General features: G+C 44.3%; 1 long non-coding RNA gene across 6 annotated transcripts; it reads right to left on the bottom strand.

Moving 5' to 3' along the window:
- Positions 1-1,308: 1,308 nt before the first annotated feature.
- LOC119718555 (uncharacterized) lies at positions 1,309-12,109 on the bottom strand. Of its 6 annotated transcripts, none has more exons than XR_011803851.1 (7): positions 11,930-12,109; positions 11,733-11,777; positions 11,286-11,345; positions 9,349-9,441; positions 7,800-7,857; positions 2,604-7,282; positions 1,309-1,814 (listed from the first exon to the last, which is right to left on the bottom strand). It is a non-coding gene; the product is annotated as an uncharacterized lncRNA (long non-coding RNA). The 6 variants fall into 6 exon arrangements; XR_011803852.1 differs by having other exon boundaries at positions 11,286-11,342; XR_011803849.1 differs by lacking the exon at positions 11,733-11,777.
- Positions 12,110-18,532: the final 6,423 nt, after the last annotated feature.

Below are 18,532 nucleotides of genomic sequence, written 5' to 3'. Positions count from 1 at the left end.
GCGCGGCCCGGGGCGGGGCTCGCCGTTAAGGTGGCTCCGCCGAGCGCCCGGCCCCGCGCCCCGCCCGCCCCCTCGGCGCGCTCCGGCCGCTGCCCCGGGCCGGCGCCGCCGCTGCTCCCGCGGCGCGGGGGGACGCGGGCGGCCGGGGGAGCCCCCGCGGAGCCCCCCGGGGCCCGGCCCGGCCCTGCCCGGCCGCTGGGCCCGGCCGAGCCGGCGGACCGGAGCCCCGGAGCGCGGCCGGGGAAGCGCGGCGGGGAGCGGGGCGCGGTGTCCGGATCCGAGCGGCGGGGCTCGGGGTCTCCGCCGCTCGCCGGCCGCGGCGTGTCCCGCTGCTCCGAGCGCGGCGCCGAAGGCCGCCCGGTGCGGCGGAGCCGGCACAAGGAGCGGCTCGGCCCGAGGCCGCCCCAGCGAGGCCGGCGCAGAGCCCGAGCGCGGCGCCCCGTCGGGGTCCGGCCGCGGCCAGCGCCCGGCGACGCAGCGGGGCCGCCCGGAGCCCTGCCCGCAACCGCGGGAGCGGGGGAGTCAGAGCGCGGCATCCCCGGGGGAAATAAATGCCCGATAGCGCCGGGGGGCTGGGAACAGCCGGCAGGGCGAGGCGCTTGAGGTGGTCGCAGCTCGCACGTGTCAATAGCTTAAAAAAAAAAAGCTCCACACACACAAAATAATAAATAAATATAAAGAGAGATCTGTAAGTGCGCGGCCGAGAAGTATTTGTATGTGGCAGGAGAGTTTGAAGGTTTTTTTCTTTTTTTTTTTTTCCTGCAGGATCAGGATGCTGCGCTGTGATTAAATATTGATTTTGTGTAATTAGTTTTCATGTGAACTATCCTCCTTGCTGATGGCTTGGAGATTTCAGAACTAGAAGAGAAATGGAATTGGACGTGGAAATTATTACTTAGCAAAGTGACAAGGGAGAGGGGGGCTGCGGGGCCGGGCTGGTTCCAGGGCAGGAAGCAGGAGCCGCGCAGCCTGAGGGCGGCACAAAGGAGCAGAAAGCGACTCCCGTCCGCAGCGGGAAGGCGGTGACAAAGGGGAGCCGCCGTTCCCCCGGGCCCGTGTCCCCGCAGCCGCCGGTTCGGGCCCGCGGCCGCGCCTCCCGGCAGCGCTGCGGCCCCGCGCCCCCCCCTCCGCCCCCAACCCCCCCAGCGCCTCGGCCCGGCCCCGCGCTCCCGGGGCTCCGCGCTGCCGCCCGCCGCCGCCGCGCCTCCCTCTGCGCCTGCGTGCGCGCCGTCGGAGCGGCCGTTCCGAACGGGCACAGCGCCCCCTGCCGCCCGCCCGCCCCGCGCGCAGCCCCGGCCGTCGGGGGGGGAGCAGCACCGCGGCTGCCGGGCCCCGGCGCCCCCCGCCCGCAGCGGCCCCGCGGAGCCGGGCGCCGGGGTGCGTGCTCGGGACGGGTTCCCCCGGGCCTCGTCCCGGCTCCGCGTTCTGCTGCGGCGAGGGGCGAGGGCGGCTGCCGCGGGCAGCTCGGTGGTGCCGACAAGAGGCGGGGGCCGCAGCGCTCGCAGGGCTCCGCTTGGGAGCTGGGGCTCAGCGCCACGGGGCCCGTCTGAGCCGAGGCCCCTCTCAGCTCTCCCCCAGCCACCCGGCCCACGCACGAACGACTTCTGCTGACTGCAGTAGAGGCTGCACCGTGCCCCAGCTAAATAGGTTCTTGCAGCGGGCGAGATCTTTCCCTGCGTTACCCTTCCAGGCAGCGCAGTTGGCGTGTTGCCGTGTGCCTCTCCATCAGCACAAGCAGCAGGCTCGCAGTGCCAAAAGCACGGTGGTTCCCCTGGGTGCAGGTGCCGCGGGCAGCAGGACTGGAGTTCATGGCCCTGTATAAAAAAATAAATAAATAAAAAGGGGGTGGGGGAGAAGAAAAAAAGCTGAATTAATTTTAAGAGTGCCAATCAAAACTTTAAGTGCAACAAAACAAGGAAGAAGATGGTAAACAAAAACAATATTGGATTTTTAATGCCACTCCTCCTGGTACAGTCACACAACAGCACTGAAGCTCTCGCACTGGCAAATCTTTGACATGGGTAAGGACCTGATCAGCCCTTGCTGCAACAGGCCAGCAAGCAAAGTGTCCTCAGAGAAGTAACACTGCTTCTAGCTTAGCTGCAATCCTTATCTTGTTGTGTGTTCGTGGTGGGATGGCATAAAAAGATATGTTCCACTTTAGATACCACATGCCAGTTGGACAATGTATGGCAGGAACATTCTTGAAAATTAATTACTATTGTAATCATCTTGGGTTTCATTTGTAGCTGACCCTTTGTATCACAGCCGACCCTCTGTTGTTGCATTTATGTATAGCTAGATCTCTGGGGAAATAGCCTGGTCTCTCTGCGCCAGAGATACGATGAAAGTTGTGTGACAGCTGCTGTGAAAGGAACTTACTCCAGTAAGGCAGATAGATTTCTGCTGTGAAGAATTACTGTTGCTGGTGTAAAAGGACCTCAGGCCTCTGCAAAATTACATCTCTTCTCCAAATCAGAGGGTCCTGCTTTTAAGAGGGTATTCTCACAGATGCTTCCTGCAATTATTTATGTATATTGGCTTCCACCTAAGAGCCCAAATCCTTCAGAAACAACACATTTTTAGTGATTCAGAAGACTCACCTTGCATTTCCTGGAAGATGCAGCGTCCATTTGTTTTTCAGGTGGAGGAAGCACTGTCTCTCTATGGAAGAGCAGAATGATGCTGTAAAGGAGAACACAGCAGCGGGATGGAGACTTCCTTGGTCCATGGGCTGGCCATCTTGAATGCTTCTGGACAAGCGCTGGTGCTTGTTTCCCGTCCTCTCTTGTCTGTGCCAAGCAGCATAAGTGTCCCTGCCAGGCCACATCAGCTGGGCTGGCCACTTGAGTCGGCAAGCAATGGCCAACTGCTTGCTCGCTCCTTCCGCAGCCTGCTGTACCAGAAGGCTTTTTTGCTCACCTCCTTCTGGCCTAACATCAGCATCTTCTAGGAGCAAATTTCAACACCGAAAGTTTCAGCACAGTAACTCACAGGAAGCACTCCCTGCATCTGGCTGCAGCTTGGGAGTATTGTATAACTGTCTGATGACAAATATGGAAATAATATCAGCCTAAATATTTTGACAGTAAAAACAGTGAGCTGATTGAAATGGTAAGGTACTGTACCAGCTATAGTGTTATACAGGCTCTTGGTATAAACATTTACTATTTGCTAAATGTCAGAAGGCGGCTCAGCCTGGTTTCTAACTTGGAACATATCCTGAGCAAAACACAGCCAGAAGCTGACAACTGCGCCGCATACACCATGGCTTTCCAGCACGATGCTGGGGAGCGTGGTAGATTTCCCCCAGACTGTTACCATCACAGTCAGGAACAGGTCAGTCACAAAGTGCCACAGCCGCTACACCAAGGAGGGAGGAAGCCTTTCATGAGAAGATGTACCAAATAGTGAAAAGTACTTTTTTTTTTTTTTTTTTTTTTTACTTTCAATCTTTGGGTTTTGGTCATTTTGAGGGAAGCAGGGAAAGGCATTATTTAAATAGTTTTAGCTGCAGGAGATTATTTTCTAAGTTAACAATAGTAATTGCTCCTGCCAAATCCAAAATTGAGGGGATTCATTTATTTCAACTCTCAAGACAATAGCACAATTTTGGGTTTCATATTGCAAGCTCTGAAAACGAAATAGTGGGGTTGATTTTTTTTTTTAAATAATTCAAACATCAATTCATCAGACTTGAATTCAGCTCTTTCCACTGTGCCAGTTTAACTTGCACTGAGAAAAGTTGCTGCTCAGCAAAAAATAAAAAATAAAAAAAAATAAGAAAATCCTTTTTAATAAAATGAATGCATCATACATAAAACATCACGAACCATACAATTAGTAAGCAAATGTAAGAGTTCAGCTCAGTTCATAATTATTCAGCAAACCTATTCAGAATGATTTTTTTCTCCCTGCAGCAATCAACTGTGTGGGCTCATTACCACTGAGAATCTAACGAAAAACCACCACATAAACTGTACAAAACAAGCCCATATGCTAGGAGAAGGAAAAAAAAAAACAAAAAAAAAAAAACACTTTAGCCCAGCTAGCCATTAGCAAGAAATCTTTTAAGCTGTTCCATCAAGCAAAACCACATCTTACTTTTCCATGGTGTTTACACCCCCAGCTCTATAAAGATACCCTTCATTAATATTTAAGGCTTCAGGTGTACAAATTTTAGCTACTAAATAACCTCTACAGTGTTTGGTAGTGCAGCCATCTGGAACAACAAAAAAGCATTTGGTTGCTGCTACATGTCATGTACCATCCGAAGTGATGAGTCCTGTCTTTAGAGTACAGGCTCCCAAGAGTTACTTTGCAAAAAAGCTGAGACATTTTTCCAGGCAGTGATTTCCACCCTTGCAGGGATATGCAATAAAAGGAATTTGAACATTTTGAAGGACAGGTTTCTAAGTCTGGTGGCTGACATTACCAGGAAAGTTTTCAGTGCTTCTCCCTGGAATACTTAAGGAAACTATGACACCCCCTCTACCTCAAAATCAAAGTGAACTCAGTGACTAGAACAACTCAGAAGGCAAATGTGTGAAGTCATTAGATGAGCTCAGTACTGCAGCAAACGCAGAGCAGAATAAGGAGAAAATTTACTCCTCAAGAGGAGACCATACTTCTTGGTGCGTGCCTCCTCTAATGCCCGAGAACTGGAACGAGCTGTGGGTAAGGAAAGGCTCCTTTTTGAGAGGGGTGCAGATCCCCATGCTCTTGTAATGGAGGTAAAAGACAATTTCATCTGTAAAGCTTCATTTGCATTCAGTTTCTGAAAAGTTCATCTTACAGATGTAAATATTTCATGCTTAGTTTTGCCAACAATGTTTTCTTTAAAGTTTGAACCAAATTCCTCAAGACACTTGATTTCTGCAGTACTAAATTGACTACTTCCCATTTCAAAAAAATGCCTAACTGAATAATAAAAGTTACTGAAATATTTTCAGCAGAGATTTGCAAAGATTTCATAACTCAGCCCTCCACAAAGATTTTTTTGTTTGTTTCTTCTGCAAGGTAGGGTGGTTTACTTTAAAAATAAAATCTCTGCAACTTTAAGGTGTATATTTTCTCAAATACCTCAGTAAGGATTACTATATTTTCCACAATATCAGTATGGGTTTCCATTGGTACAAACAGCTTTTTGCATTAATTATCTGCTGGGTCCCACTGATGTCAGCTCAGTGAAAAATCTGTAAGTCATATAGAGCACTTAGACATACCTGTTGCATTAATTTCAATTTTTCCAACATAGATCATGAAAAAATTGGATGATTAAAATACAACATTGAGATTGTATATTTAGTCTCAAAAATTCTGGGAAATGGTGAAGCAAACCTTCCCATCTACAATAATCAGACTACAATATACCTCTTTTTTTTTTTTTTCCATCTCTAAAATGCTCATTATTAGGTTTCACTTTTGATTGTGATGAAAAAGAAAAAAGGAATTGAATCATATAAACAACACAAAAGAATTAGTTTGGCTGCAGGAACTGTAGAAGTTTTCTATTTCCTAGAATAACTCAGAGAAACATCAATAAAAAAATAGTACTTCTCTATACGGATAATCAGTATTTAACTCCCCTCAGTATTTTATTATTAAGTTTATATGACTGACTTTGTTCTGCTGTTTTCTTAAACTTGACCCAGGTGGGACTTTATGTAAACTTGGTGGAGCAGGAACAATCTCTGAGTATCTCAGAAGCCTAGCTTTCACTGTGGGAAATGCCAGAAAACCACTAAAGGTAATTCATTTTTCATCATCTTATAAATTGAACTATTGTGAAAGGAGAAAACCAGAGGCTATCCTGGAAAGCCTTGATGACTTAATTTTCTCTAAGCGTTAGGTTCACAACAGCATACACCTTGGCGCTTCCTTTTCACATGTTGAAATCAGGTGATGTTTTACACGCTGTGTCTGCAAGTTCTTCTGTCACTTGCAAAAGCAAGCCTTTCTGCCCACACAGAGCTGTACTGCTCTGGGGGAGCAGCACAGGTTATCACATGCATTTTTAGATGTTGCTGTTTTGCAGGAACTCACCCTGCACCAGCCTTTCCTGGGTATCCCCCACAGGGCTGCATGTCTGAGGATCCTTCACTTTTCACTGTCATCTATGTCCATTTAACACAGCAAATACGTTCCCACTGCCAGCATTTGGAGGTCTTTGGTAAAATTCTTGTTCAGAGCACTACTTGTGCAAGGGTCCCAAAAACCCAGTCTTGACTGAAAATCAAGCTGCAGTTTCTGTGGTACAGAGCAAAGCCTGAGAACATATCCCCCAGAATTAAAAAATCACTAGGCAAATAAAAATAATTCTGTATTTATTATTTATAACGTTACTTCAGGAATTTTTACAGAACAGCTCATCTTTCTGAGCCATTGGTGAACATTGGTTCATAGCCCTGACTTGTCCAGTTTTAAAAGCACACCTACAGCATATCATGGGGACCTGGGAAAGGCTGAGACACCTGGGTCTGTTCAGCTTTGAGAAAAGAAGACAGAGGGGATCTTATCAATGTTTATAAATATCTTAATTGTGGGAGAAAGAGATACGGCCAACCTCTTTTCAGTGGTCTGTGGGGACAGGACAAGGGGCAACGGCCACAAAACGGAGCCCAGGCAGTTCCGCACCAACATGTGCAAGAACTTCTTCACGGTGAGGGTGACGGAGCACTGGGACAGGCTGCCCAGGGAGGTTGTGGAGTCTCCTTCTCTGGAGATATTCAAGGCCCATCTGGACGCCTACCTGGGCAACCTGCTCTGACGGGGGGTTGGACCCAATGATCTCTGGAGGTCCCTTCCAACCCCTGCAATTCTGTTTCTGGGACCTGTTCCAAAGGGAGCAAGCACAAGCTGGGCAGCGAGGCAGGGACAGGAGCTGGGGGATATGCCCGCATGCTCTCTGTACAAGGCATTATTTGCTAATTTGACAGGAACTACTCAAGTATTCTAACAACCCATACACGCAGCAGTATGGGCCCTGGCTACCCCTGGGCCACCTCCTCCCCTACAAACACTCGGGTTCTACTTCCCGCAGCAACACGCCTGGCTCCCTGCCACAAGCACAAAGGGTTAAACATCTCCTGCCATCCAAAACCATTGCTTTTCCAAGATCACGTGGCCTCTCAGCATCTTGGTACAAAAGGCCTGTTTTAATCCCAGTTGCAGACGACTCACATTGTACTCACAGACTTCGAGCAATGTCAGGCTATCAGGTTTCCAACTAATATCCAAGGCACAGCCCAAGCATAGACTAGGAACAAAGACTTCTTTGTAACTGAAAAAAAAAAATCCCCTGAAGATATTAACAGTGCAGTAGAGTTCAAACTGTTAAATGATTCAAATATTATTTAATGAATACATTTGAAATGAGGTCTCACAACCCAGAACACTTTTTAGATCATCATTTACAGAGAGCCCTCCTCTTCGTTTACTTCTTTATGAACTCATTGCTTTCAGGTTTTAATTATAGCCATTTTGCCTCTGGGCTTTTTCAGGGACTTCACTTGTTGGTGTAGCTTGGTTCTTTTTATTATACATTTTCATTGGTGACTACTGAATCTTTCAGAAGCCCTAATAATCACATCCCCTTAATTTACCTTGGACTGCCTTCTGAGGCCATAAGAAACAAGGAAGACAGAGAGCCCGCTCCAAAAGCAGCAGCTGACTGCATTAGCTACTATTCTAGTCAGAGCTAAAACAAGTTTTTAAAATCAGGAAGCATGTTAAATAAGTGTACCAGGATTTTAACTGGGGTTGAGAGAATCTCTACAAAGTTCAAATTCAATAAATACCTTGAATTCCTTGTTCAAGTCTTGGATATGCAATTCTAAAACAGAAAGCCATGTAAATCTAGAGATAAAAATTAAAGAAAGAAACAAGATACATGGTTTTCTAGAATGAAACATGCTTCCAACCTGAGGAAATAGAGTTTTAAAATTAAATTTGAGTTTGCTGTGTTTATAGCAATGAGAAACCCATGGCTGCTCTGAAGGACAGAAGGAAGATAACTAGCCCAAATAGTTAGCACTAGTACCTCTACGACTGTGATGATTCATATTGAGATTTGCATTTCAAAAAGATACAGCAAATCTAGGAAAAACACAGAATTAAAAAAAATCTGCTTTGTTGCCTTTTTTTTTTTTTTTTTTTTTAAGTACAAGTATCAGAAAAAGTACCAGAAAATAAGACACAGGGCAACAGCAGAACTACTTCCAGATTCTGTCAGTAGAGTGCATTGCAAAGCAAAATGTAAAATACATACGCTTTACATCAGTAAATCATTCTCGTCTCTTTTGCCTGATTTTTAAATAAATTAAAATAGCCACTGAGATACATCTATATGGAGGAAAGGGAAGGAAAATCAGAGCCATAACCCACACTTCACAATGGGGCAGTGTAAGCGATACAGGGTACTGCGTATACTGGAACTACCAGAACTTCACTCAAATCTAATCAAGGGTCCCGTTTGTCCTCAAGTAAGCAATGCCTCAGGTGGAAGTACATTGAAAATATGCCTCCAAAAGCTGTTTTTGATGTATTATTTTTTCAAGTTATTGTAAATGCCAGAACTTTGTTTTGTATGGTTTGCTCATTGAATTCTGTCTGCATTAGGTAAGAAGAAGAAGAGGAGGCTATCAAGAATAGCAGTGAATAGAATAGCCCCAGTGGCTAAACACCCTGGTGACAGGCATGACAGGCTGCAGTGTCTGGATAATCTCAGTTTCATTTCCCACCCTCCTCAGAGTTTAGGGAAACCCTTGTTTTCCTGGGCAAAGGGATGGTTTTGTTACTTTTGTACACTCCTTTAAAATCATTCATTTCCAGCCTAAGTATGGATAAGAATGAGTCAAACCTTTCAAGGCAATGCTATGGTCTTGCTAGTTAGTCTTTTTTGATTAAAATCCATTTTCCATATAAATTCAAGCAAATAGAAAGTCTTTAATAAAATCAGTTAGAAAACTCCCAAGATTATTTTTCTGATTTTTTTTTTTAATATTCCTTAGGCTATTAAATTGCAAGCATTGTATAAAAACCAGTTACAGTCCCAAGTTTCAGACTATGCTGTCAAAATGCAATACCAGACACACGAGCACTGTCTTTCATTGTGCACCCACCCCCCTCCCCCCCCCTTTATTTTTTTTCTCTGAAACAGCATCCCCAAAAGGAAACTCACAGAAATACTTGTTAATGACAGACACAAACTGAATTTCCATGACATCTGAGCACCCACAGGTTTAGGGTAGCAATCTGTAAGCACCACGCAGGGCAGCTCCCTGGGGCAGGGGAAAATTAGGCAGAGAGGCAAAAGAGACAGGAGCATCTCTAAGAGCATTCACTCACCCAGCAGAGCTAAGTCTGAGTTGTCTTTGCAGAAAGGCATTCATCTTCATAAGTTACTTCATTGATTGGGATCAAGTCCTTTGTGCAGAATTTCTGAGCAAAATAAATAAATAAATAAATAATTGTCAGCCACTGAAATTTTTGCAGTGGTCAACAAAAGAGTAACAATCACTGCCACTAGGTTTTAGTGTTGTTTCTGCAGAAATTTTAGTTACTGATACTAATTCTTAAAAATTAAAAAAAAAAAAAAACACAAATAGAAAAAGTCTTTAAAGTATTTCTGATACAGTTCCTGAGATCTGAGACTCTTGGGAAAAAATGTTATTGCTACAAAATGTGAGCATATGGCAAATGACAGATTTCTTTGTCATGAATCAAAGACATGCCACAGAATTATCCACAGCCTCTCCATAGATCATTTAATCACAGCCACCGAACAGGTTCTCTTTCTTTTCTCCATGTGAGTCATCCACAACTGAGTGGCACGTCTTGGTAGACATCCCAGTACCAGGAGGTCCTGAAGGTAGAGCCAGGCTCCTCTGGCACTGGCAGAAATGCAGAGGTAGCACCGGAGGCTGCAACATGGGAAATCCCAACACTCCCAAAGGGAAAAAGCCCTTCCTCGTTCTGGCCATCGGCTGGAACAGCGCCTGGAGGGGCCATTCTCAGAGACATCCCCCAGCCACAGCGGGACCCAGTGCAGGGCAGCCAGATCCCAACCTGAAGCTGGTCCTGCTCCACCTGAAGCATTCTGTGCACCCACAGAAGCTCTGTTACCTGCCAGAACATCAGCTCCTCTTTCAGCTGAGAAAATAATAGTTTGGTTGAGATGGGAAAGTTATTTCTGTGGGGACACTGGCATGTCAAAACCTTTGAAACAGCCAAAAGTTTCTGATTGTTTTTTGCTACTGCACAGTAGAAATGAGTAAGCAGTGAGAAATGTATAATCCATTATTCATTTGGTTATTTTCAAGCAGTGATTACCCCAGGACATCACTAAGACTGGCATATGAATATTTAAAAAATAATAATAAAAAAACGTTAGCTTAAATTTTCATAGTCTCATTATTTTCTGAAGTTAACATTAACTTCAGAAGACACCGTTATCTACAATTTAATGCTAAGTGAAAATAAGCGTCTGCTTTTGCTAACTGTCCAACACAAATACTACATAATAATGAAAAAGTCATTGCAGATAATATTTGATTTGAATTTGAAGACTGTGTAACAAACGCTCAGTTATTTTTCCTCATCAGGCACAATTTTCAGAATTATGGCCTATATTTCATTTTGTCAGCTCTGACTGTTTGCTGAAATCTGAAGTTTGTCCCCATGAAATTTTGTTTTTAAAACCTATACCTGAAGGGGTTTTTAAAATATTTTCCAGCAATTAGAAATTTCTTATGTGGATTGAGCTAGTATTTCCTGGTTGCAATTTAAATAGAGATAAGAAGATACTTGAATTGACTGAAAATTACTTATATTTCTTTCTTTTGCGCTAAAAGTTTATGATGTAGTCTTAAAATTAGAACAGTCTGACTGTTGCATGTTCTGACTTCCAGTGTAAATACATGCAAAGAGGGAAAGTTACAACAAAAAGCATGACATGCTGTATTCGTAAACATAACAGCTACAAACATGACTGTAAATCAGAAAAAATGGCAAGTAAGCTCATTGAGTAACACATTATTTTATATACCTTATTTTAATAATTCTGTATCAGAAAACACATTGCACACAATTTTACCAATCTCTTCTAAAAAAAAGGAAGTTTAATCCTTCAGAAAATAATGTTAATACCTATGGAAATCTGCAAAAGACAAATAAAGCTTGTTTATCTGTATGAAATATACTGAATCCTCAGCCATTCAAAATTGTAAGATATAGTCATACATGAACATTTCTGCAGTTATATGATGAAATTATTTGGTGCTTACCTTCAAGTTCTACTTCCTTTAGTTGTTGGAAATTCATGGAATCCAACATGTCCATTCCTACTTTAAATGGAGGTATAGAAATAATACTTTCTTAATATAGAGTAACATAAACTAGGAAAAAAAGGGGGGGAGGGGGAATATTGATCCTGCTACCACAAGCTTCGAATTGAAGATAATTTGCTGCTATAATATTACAGAAATCAAATTCGAGAAATGACAAGTATTGAAATGCAATGACAAAATGAATACATGTTATTTTAAATTTTAAAAAAAAGTTTACAACAACTTGTTTATGTATTTGAGGGCTAAAGAAATCTAGCCTTCAGAAAAAAAGCAATCAATGCAGTGAAATATATTTTTTATTGCCTAAAACACTCCTTAAAATAAATTGTTGTTTATTTTTCCATCTGGTTCTCTCTTATGAACCTCCAAGAAAAGTATTTTTACCATAACATGGAGCGGGGAAAAGGTGCTTTAAATCTTGTTGCAAAACTGGAAAACAAACAAACAAACAAACAGGCGTTGCAAGGGGTGGGTAAGACAACAGAGGTTAGGCAGACAGGCCATGAAATAGTTCACAAACAAAACTAGTACAGGGGGAGGGCTTTGCTTAAGGGGGGGAACAACAACAACAAAAAACACACCATATAGCTCATTTTCATGTAAATTATAAATCTGTTACTAAACAATCTCAAACACTGGTTAAGATCAGATTCCCCACTAAACTAACAGGATCCATTGAAATTAACTGCCATGGCTTTTCTTTCACTTCCTCGGATATATTAGTATTTATTTTAAAGCACAAGCACTTAGCAAACATTCCACTCTAATTAATACCTGTTACAGATCCTTTCCATGCAGTTAGCAAACCATCAGTAATGCGAGGAAAAGGTTTTGCTGATGTTTTTATGGTGATCAGAGGCAGGTGTTCTAACTTCCTTTTAATCTGCTATTCCAGCTGTAATCCATTAGTACTTTATAAGATGGGGTGTGCCCAGGTATTTACTGGAAGAACCGTGGACCAAGATTGAAGTTTAAATTGTGTGTATGAGCATTTGGTGCAAGAAATGGAAATTTTCTTTAATATGTTGCCATACTAAAGCTTGATTTAAAGTAAGTTGACTATAACAGGGTATTTCTCATAGCAGAGATTCTGACACTTGCAGGCAATGTAACAAGCACAAAACACTCCTCTCACCACTAACATTGGAGGTATTACTTTTTCAGTGCAGCAAGTTTTACCAGGTAGCAAAGGAAATGGCAGACTAGAATGACTGCAGCTGTAGCAACGCCATTAATGGTGTGGTTAGGAAAACAAGAAGCAAGTGGAGCCTATAACAGTAGTCTTCTGCTCCACGAGGAAGACAGAAAGGAGGAGTTAGATCTGCAAAACAGAGAACACATTAAAACTTTATCATATATATATATAAATCTCATGAACATTGCAAACTAAGTTAATCAAATACATTTCTTTGCAGCCTTTTTCAGAAGGAGCTTTAACCCAGCAAAATATACAGATGGGCAGCACACATAATGCTAACTGGCTAAGCACAAACGCATCTAGAAAGCAACAGGCTTCACTCAAACACTGCTCCTGAACCAAGGAGTCAAGAGCAGCTGGTGGCTGCCACAAAACTGCCCCTGAGAACTTTTTGCAGACTCTTTCTGATGCTTTCTCTACTCTTTCTTTTCTTCAGTAACTGCAGGTAGGAGGCACCCACAGTTTCCACATTGCCAGCTTAGCCTCTGCTCAGTGCAGCTACATACTTGCTTCCTAACAACGTCACCTGTGCGCAGTTAAGGAGCTCTGCACATCATAACCTAGAAAACAGCTAAGTTCTCAGCATTTCAGTGAAAGGCATTAATATTCATACACCACAGATTTGACAGGGAAGAGTAAATAAAAGCCACTTGGACCTTGTCCACCAATAAGCAATTATAAGAAGCACAGATTTAACATCACCAGGTACAGGTTCCCATGCAGCAGAGGTGACCCTGCAAGTGGAAGAGAGCCACGTGTCTCCTCAGCACTGGTCATTTGTGCAGTAGGCTGGAACAAAAGTAAGGTGCTGAACTTAGTTAATGTTTAACAGTGACGGCAAACAAAAGGGACCGAGAAAGGAAGAATTTGGTATCAGCTGTCAAGCCCGTCCCACTGTTCACTGTGGCAAGGGACTGAGCCTCGCTCGCAGCTGTGGGGCTCCACACCCACAGGCTGCAAAAAGATCTCACAAAGCACACTTACAGAGACATGAGCTCTTACTTGAAAATGACTGTCAAGTGATGATGACAGCATCAAAATTCATTCTGTGGTGGTCAGCGTCACTCATGTAAGACTGGTTTGGAAAGCACTTGCCTCCTCCAGGCACCAACAACTGCAAACCTCCACTGTGTGCCTTCAGCTCACAGTGCAAGTTCACATGGTGACCATGGAGCTCCCTGTGTGTTTCCCCATGCAAGCAGTTTTAGTCCCAGGCTCAGCCCCATGTGTCTGCTCCCCATCAGAGTGGACCTGTAGATCTTGGGCTTTAGTTAGTGTGCAGTATCCTGCCTTGATGAACCCTGAGCAAATCTGATCCCCTGGTGAGCACGGCTTGCCTGCCTGTCATCCTACACACAATGTCTGCAGAGCTAAGATCTGTGGCAAGCAGGTTGTGAGCTTCTTACAAGTTACAAAGCTATTTTATTCTTCTTGACAAGGGTAACTGTACTTTTTCAATATTTAAAGTGAATCACTTATTTACTCCATCTCTTTGAGGAGAGATCAGGATGTTAAAATCCATCTGTCAGGAATGGTTAAAAAGCAAAGCAGGAACAAGGCTTTATGACAATGCTGTTCAGTAGCTCCGTGGTTGAAAGATACATCACCAGTGGATCCAGAATATATTCATGTGCCCATTCAACACACTGAAGTTCCTGATGTGTATGTCAGTGCCAGCCTGCTGGAGGTCACAAGTTCAGTTGCTAGAAACACGAAGGTTTTGAGTAACTGGAGCAGTATCAATCCTCATTTACTTCTGGATGTTGGCAGGCAACACTAGTGCACTATCATGTTAAAACTGAACATACACCAACACCATGGAAAACAGAAGCTGCACATGGCAAGATAACATTTTATATGGATATTATCCACAACTGCAGGAGCAGCCCAAGTCAGGGACAGGTTTGGCCATACCACTGATAGAAATTTTCAAAATCTGCAAACAGTCCATCACCTTTCTCTGACAATCATCTCTGTTGGTTACTGATCAGAGCTCAGCTTTTAAAAATCTCATTCCCTATCCATTCAGCTCAAGCACTGACAGGGCCAAACCCAGCCCACAGCCACTGAATCAGTCGGTTTCCTGCCAGCAAGCTGACCTGCTGAAGCCACTGGCATGGGACACAAACAGTTTCAGCACAGCTCACCACTGCTTAAGGGAACCATATAAATCACTCAGGTAAAGCTGTTCTTTGTCCTTTGGAGGGCCAGGATTCTCTTTTCAGTGTTGCAAAACTTCTCTTCTGGGTAAGATTTTGCCCTGTGGAGCCATAGCATGAGCAAAACAGTAACCAAATTCACTTCACTTCTCAGAAGTGTTTTGGAAATGCAACACAAAATCGTTCAGTCCTGTTTTTGTTGTTGTTTTGTTTGTTTGTTTGTTTTGTTTTTCCTCCTCATACTGCATATTTCACATGGACTGTCAGAATACAGCCAGAACAACTGCATTTAAGTGGGTGATTAAATAATCCTTGTTAAATCACTGGAAAGATTTCTACCTTCACAGTAAGCTATAACAGTCTCTAGCAAGTTGGAAGTACAAACGATCTTCTCATGTAACAAAGGATAATCCTAGCCATGCCTCTCCCAGTTTTGCCTTATTTCTTCTTCTGGGACAGAACTAGCAGCAAATTGGAATTCTTTCCGTTTGCCTAAAATGAGCAAATGGCTCCATAAAATCTGAAGGGTAGATGTAATGAAATTATTGGAAATGTAACTTGCAGCTGTACCTTGAAACCTGGCTATCCTTCCAGCCTGTGCTGAGCAAGCCCAACAAGCTGAGAAAGCCATGCCTCCCCCCCCGGCTAGGCCAGACCTCCCTCTCTGGAGCACTGGCATTTGCTGCACTCACACACGCATGCTATGTGCATGCTCAGGAGCAGTGTCCCATGTTCCTCATCTATTGCATGGGTACATAACAATGGCATTTATTTATACTACACTAGACCACAGAAAAGTGTAAAAGAGAAAAGCCTGTTGAACTGCTGCAGGTGGACACCTTGTTGGGCTATATTTAGTCTTTTTAGTGTGAAATTTTTTTTCCTTGTAGTCAAAATTCACACAAAGGAACAGATTTATTAATTAAATACAAAGGAGATTTTTTTTCTTGCTCTGAATTTATCACCTTGGTGTTTCACAGCCTCATCCCTGTCCCTCCCATGGTTGGTTGTTGCCACAGTTCCAGGTCAGGGTGAAGGCCCAGAGTTGTAAGCAAAGGTACATGTTATCTAACAGTCTTTTAATATGCCCTCACAAAACTGTGGCAGCCATTTGTGTCAAAGCACTTGCTTATTCTAGGAAGTGGCCTCACCAGTAATGTTCAAGGGGCGCAGTGTTCACTTTGTTTACAAATTTGCTGAGAACAGTAACTTGGTTCTCTTGCTTTACAGTTGACTTTAGTAGTTATGGCAGACATGAAGCATCAGTATCAGCCCCAAAGCATCTCACACCATCTGTGTGAGAGCTGGATGCCAGTGGTTCCCCATGTGTAAGCCATACCTTGTCTCAGATCCTGCCAAGTAAATACAGTGGCCAAAAGAAGAGAAGGTGTCATGCCTTTCCATTGCAGGAGACGCAAGCAGCTGCCAACAAAAACAAGGATGTCACCTGGCTTTCTGTTTTTTTTTTTTTTTTTTGTTTGTTTGTTTGTTTGTTTTTTGGTTTGTTTGTTTGTTTGGAAAGCAGCTTAAAAACAAGGAGAGAAATGACACCGGGCTTCCAGGTAACTTGGTGGTAATCCCCACAGGTCTTCATGGAAACCAGAGCAAACTTGGTCCTGCAGGTGCCTTTAGCACGCCATGCAAGGGAGGAGCAGATTTCTGCTGCTCAGCCTGTTCCCATTTATTCAAAACAGTGAAAGTGTTGCCCCGTGGCCTGAAGTGGAAGAATAACAACTCCTTGACATGGGTGTTCACCTCTGAAAATGCAAAGATTCAGCTGAGACTGACAAGGCTGGAACAAGGAACCCCATGGCAAGGACCCTTCTGTGCTCACCAGAATAGAGGAACAAGAACACTTCCAAGTACATCACGTAGCTCCCAAATGCAGCTGAATCAACTGAATTTTGAGACATTCATATTAAGTTGCCTTATCAGGACATTTTCAGACTGATATTGTGGTTTGGGGGAGGGAAGGAAAGGAGACAAGCTCAGAGTACACTCAAAAAACATTAGGGTAAAAAAAAAAAAAAACACAAAACCCACACCACAAATTCTAAAGCACAAACAGACTTTTTTCTGACATTTCCCAGTCCACACATTAAGGCAAAAGAACCTCCCCCCCCCCCTTTTTTTTTCAATGATTAAAAAACATCCACTAAAAGAAAGATTCCTTGCAAGTCCATTTTAGACCACGCTCTTTTGTGCAGCCAAGTAATGTATTTAAAACGGTACTTCTGGAATATGGTTCACAGCAGTCTACTGCAGTGAATAAATATCACGTTTACATATCCATTATAACAAAACCATGTTGCACTTCCATTGCTTCATATTGGTTTGCCATCTGGAAGCTAAGCAAGCTGTGTAGTTCAAAAAAAAAAAAAAATTCAATTTTGCATTTACTAAAAGAAGCCATACAAGTTTCAATTTATAGCTGATGATTACACACTCTTAGCAGGCAGAAATTTGTCCACAAAGAGTCAGAGCTGCGCCCATGTTGGCACACAGCTAACCCAGCCACGTGGGGCACAGCCGTGCCATGCAGGTCTGCAGGGAACCAATTTCTCACAGCAGTATCAGTCACAAACTATAGCCCTATTCTGAAAACACATTCACAAGAAACTCTTCCCACCTACCATAACAGGACTGCATGCAGAGCCAAATACAGAGCAGAGTGACAGTGCTCACTACGCTACACTATGCATCAGTTTTTTACGTTATACAGATATCATCATTTATACTATGTACTCATAAACATCTTGAAAAAGTGGTATTTTCTTGCTCTGAGCCTTCTCCCAAGACAAAGCAGTATGAACCACACAGCCCATCACTACCCATTGTCCCAGAACAAAGGTGTCCCAAGGGCACCAGCCACCAGGCTGTCACCAAGGGGGACCTTTCCCAGGCCAGGCTGTGACTCGGCACCAGGCAGAGGCTGTGGAACGCCATCCTCCCGCCCCTTCCAGCAGAGCCTGGGCTCAGGCCTCCCTATTGCTCCCTGGTACAGGCACCACTGTGGCCCACCACAGGGTGCGCCAGCACACCCATTTACAAGTTCTCGCTGCCTGGACACTGAATATATCGGTGAATTGCCCACATGCCCAAACCAAGGTGGTCTGCACAAGCTCTTCCTTGCCTTGGTGCCATTCTCTAGCAGCCATTATCTGGTGCCCAGCCACAGGTTTCCAACGCCAGGCTGGGGATGGAGGTGCATGCACCTTGCTTCCTATTTGATGTGCAGCCATTTGACCTCAGGTAAAATAAGCATCCTTCCCACTGACAGACTCCCTGCTGAAAGCAGAAAAAATGATTAGTCTGAACTGTTTTGTTGCAGCTGCTGCTCTTCCCAAGACAGACTCCAGACACTGAGGGCTGTGGAGAGGGGCCAGCCTGCTGCCCACACAGACACCTGTGCAAGGCCCTCTACCCCATGCACCCAGCTCTGTGGTGAAAGGCTCTCTGTAGGACCTCTCTGGGCTAAGGCATTGCTGGAAATCACTTCCAGCATCCCTGTTAGACCTGTCTACTGCAGATTCCCCCTTCAGAAGTGACAGCAGCTGCTGCCCCAGCCATGTTGAGCCCTCCGGCTGCTCTTTGGCAATGGTAGCGGCCTCTGCTGTCAGGGGCAAACCCCGGGCCTGCTGGGTCAGCAGGGACAGGCCACAAATCCGGCACCAGTGACCTTGTCAGCAATAGCTCACAAATGACAAGTGCTGACGGGAAAAGGAGAAGTAAAGTCTTGTTGCAGACAATTCCAAGAGGCAACGCAGATGCCAGGTTACCCTAAGCTTTCACCAGGGAATTCCGAAAACTAGGACCTGAGAGAAAAA

The sequence above is a fragment of the Anas platyrhynchos genome, chromosome 16, assembly GCF_047663525.1.
Source record: "Anas platyrhynchos isolate ZD024472 breed Pekin duck chromosome 16, IASCAAS_PekinDuck_T2T, whole genome shotgun sequence".
NCBI classification, from domain to species: Eukaryota; Metazoa; Chordata; class Aves; order Anseriformes; family Anatidae; genus Anas; species Anas platyrhynchos.
Note: the sequence above shows the minus strand (reverse complement) of the source record. Positions and strands in the feature narration are given on the sequence as shown.